We start from the raw sequence: 4,111 nt of genomic DNA on the forward strand, positions 1-4,111 counted from the left end.
CCCCCAAGGAGTGGGGTAACAAGCGGTGTCCTGTGCATGGAACCCCCAAGGAGTGGGGTAACAAGTGGTGTCCTGTGCATGGAGCCCCCAAGAGTATAGTAACAATTGTTACTATATAGTTGCTTTTTTTTCTATGGAGGAAAAACTGCACCACCACTGCAAGGACAATCTCTGCAAATGCTTTGACCTTCAGTGCCTTTTGCTGCTTCTGATGTCATAACAGCAGTTTGCAGACAAAGGCAGACATGCTGGGCCAGCACAGACAGTAATGAGATACCCCCCAAAATAGAAGAGGGCTGTAACATACAGGGAGGGATGAGGCTGTAACAACAGAATAATCATTTTGCTAAGAAAATAACTTTCCTGCAGTAGTCACATATTCTAGCACATTTTAAGGCCCATTGCAACTGAATAAAACATATTTTATAGAAAAAATAGAAATACATCATTTTTTTAAATATTATTTTCTTTTTCTTTAGCCTACAAGCAGGTGACAAGGTATTTTTAATACCTGTGAAATACAAGGGCATAGCTACAAATGGGTATCATCATTGCATTGTGCATAGAGCAACATATTGGGCCTGATTTATTAAAGCTCTCCAAGGCTGGAGAGGATACACTTTCATCAGTGAAGCTGAGCGATCCAGCAAGCCTGGTAAATGGATAAAATACTTGATTAATGAATGTTACTGCAACACACAGATGTGAATGCATGGTTCTATGTGATTCATTTTGCATGGCACCCCAATGCACTAAGGTACATGCTGACTTCTTGGAGCCCCTGATTGCTGGAATAGTTTCTGGATAAAATCGGTAGAAATAAAACCCATAAAGCTGCATCTGTTTGAAATCCCCTATTCTAGCTTAAAATAAGATCTCTGTTGTTTACATGAAGCATTAATTTAGTAATTGGTCCAGCAAGGTGTTATTTATGATTTCAGTACAACCATGAAATCTGCTCTTAGGACAAAACAAAAAAAAACAAAAGAGAACAATTGATTCCAATTAAAAGGGTATCAAACTGAGGAAATTACCATGTCACAATGCAGATTCCCTCCCACTTCTCTTTACGACTTTCCCCTTCCCCCATCCACAGTGATCAACAATATGGTCATTGTTATACCTAACTTATTTATCACCTTATTTCCATCATCAGGATGGAATATTCATACAATCTGTATTTATATCATACCATGAAGATAATATGATGTGTTGGTGTATTATGTTTGCTAGGAATAGTTGTATTATTGTAATTATTTACTATAATGAACCAGAATATAGGAAAGCTCCAAGCCTCAAAATTAGGAATATATAATAACTTTGTCCATTTTTACCCTAATTCTGGTTAGCTTTGGGCATTTGTGGATAAGTTACATTAGAGAACTGCAAGGGAGTATTAATAAGAGTTCTAAAGCTTTGTACACACACAATACTTGTCGTTGGAAGAAATCTTTCACAATCCTTTCCAAAGACAAACGACTGCACTATACATGAATGAGCTATGTACATACAGCACCAATCTGCCCTATGGAGAGGAGAGGGGGAGAACGATGGAGCGGCACCCCGCGGCACTCTCTTCCCCTTTACTTTCATTAAGATTGTTCGTAGATCCCCCAGGACGGTCGTTTAGAGGATGAACGACGAGCCCTGTACACATGCAAGATTCTCGTCCGGTAGCAGCCCTAAGCCAATTATCACACGTGAACCATTGCACGTGTGTTCCTAGCCTAAGTCTCTTTATACGTCAGGAAACTACATTGAAACTACATTACACTACATCTGCTTTCTCTAGTTTGGTGGCCTGTACAGTTGAAAAGCTATTCTGCATATAATGCAGAATAAAGTGTATTGTGGCATTAGTTCTTACTAAAATAATCTGGTAGATGGACGAAGCCTGTACATTGTCCTCAATTAGGTTTGCCTGATGTTTCAGTCCAGCCTTGGACAGAATTTAACATCAAAAGGTCTCCTACTATCTATGTATATACAATGAAAAGTCATTAGGACTCCATTACCAGTTGCATAAGGGGTCAGAAAGGAGTTTTGCATAAGGACCTTTTTCATGATCATGTCTTCCATTGTTCCTGCTCTCCTCTCTGTTTACCTGTGTACCAAGCAAACTAAACTGTTGCAGTTTTGTGCTTCACTCTGCTATTCCTAACCCTGGCCCAATGACGCTGGATTACACCTGTGCATGGAACCATCCTTGTAAAACTATGGGCTGCCAGGGTAAGGGTATCACCAGCACCATTCACTGCAGTCAGATAAGTGAAAGTGTCGTCCTTCATACAACTCTGCACTGTTGACTCCAAACATCTTTCTTGTGTTGACAGCATGCTGCCATTTAATGTGTCTTCTTGCCTTAGGTGATTCAGACTATTGGGAGGAGATTGAAGGTGGGAGTTTAAGGGGGGGGGGGGTCACACTGTATTAGTCAATAATTGACTCTTGCTTGCACCTCCTTCCTACCTAATCATCCACAGGACATCAGTGATGAACTTACTGTTACATTCTGTGCAACCTTACCTTGACCCCAAGACATCGGGTCAATAGGGCATGAAAGTGAGCTCAGCTGACCTAAAAGGAAAAGTTATTTAGAGAACAATAGAGTCTATCTATCTATCTATCTATCTATCTATCTATCTATCTATCTATCTATTTATTGCAGACCAACCAGGTGATTTGTTTTTCTATTTAATTCTTCCACTTCTGCTATCTGAAACACTAGAGGCATTCCCAAGCACATTAACCAATAAAGCAAACCTTCCATGGTTAATATTAGTGTCTTTACTCCACAGCTAGTATGCCAATCAAATTCTAGACTTGTTAACATGAATTGGTATGTTCACTTGTTCCTGATATCATCAATGCCTTCTTGACCCAAGGCACCAATGGTATGGTATACCCAGGAAAGGAAAAAATAAATAGGCATAGATGGATAGATAGATAGATAGATAGATAGATAGATAGATAGATAGATAGATAGATAGATCGATAGACAGTAGCCTCTCCATTGTCCATGAAATGCAGCCAGGGCAGGACTGCAGAAACTTTCTTTACTATCTGTTTAAATGGCATTGGAAGGAAATTACAGAAGTATTCTGCAAGTCTCAAAGTTGGCCAACATCACTTGGGTTCTGCCATATAGGAGCACAATCAGGGCACTATTGTGATTAACACCTCCTGCTTCTCTCCTTTCTTAGATATGGACCATCGCCAATAGTAGGGAGTCCTGGCATCTGCATTATCCACATATAGTATATATAAATAGGCCCCTAGGTCACAGTTTGCTTACATGGTCTGTCTGCCCTTTATGTGTGGTATATCCAGGATGTGCAAGGCATGGGGAGAAAATACATGACAGCATTATAAATATTTGTCTGGATATTAGTCATGATGGAATATTTGCCTATATGTCAGACTGGTGAGTTTTATTCTGAGTTTGTTCAGAGGATCCTTGAGCATTTGGCAAATTTGTGACTCTCAGGTCCATTTAGGTAACACAAATGATCTTTTTGGGATTTTTACGAATGTCCAGCAGTGTAAGAAACAATGTTTTCACCGATCACCACATAATTATATTATGCGCTGTGGATATAATAATTGTCGGGGGTTTCTGAAATACCTGAAAGTTATTTCAAGGGTTACCCCATATTAAAAAGTTTCAAAAAGGTTGTGCCAGATTGACTATATAAGTTCTGAATTGAAAAAAATGTTCAACAAACATTAAGCAAATCAAGTATATCAACTATATATGCCTATTTCCCATAAAATATTGACTTTAGCATGTTTGGCACAACCAATGGGCTATCCCTTGGAAACCATACAAAAGACAGGACTGTATTGTGTATTATAAATTGCTATTTGTTAATGTACGTGGATATTGCATTTATTGAATATCATAAAATCATCATTTGCCTGTGAAAGGCCAACCCAACACAGCAGAATACTGAAGAGCCATCCAGTGGTTTGCAGCAGATGGTTAGAGCCTTGGCTGAAACTGTTCAACACATTTCTGCCTACACATAAATGGGTGACATCCACTGTCATGCTGCAATAGACTCTTCTGGTTCAATATTATTGATTTTCTATTGCATTCATGCCCAGCCTA

Source organism: Pyxicephalus adspersus, chromosome 9 (genome assembly GCF_032062135.1).
Source record: "Pyxicephalus adspersus chromosome 9, UCB_Pads_2.0, whole genome shotgun sequence".
NCBI lineage: Eukaryota > Metazoa > Chordata > Amphibia > Anura > Pyxicephalidae > Pyxicephalus > Pyxicephalus adspersus.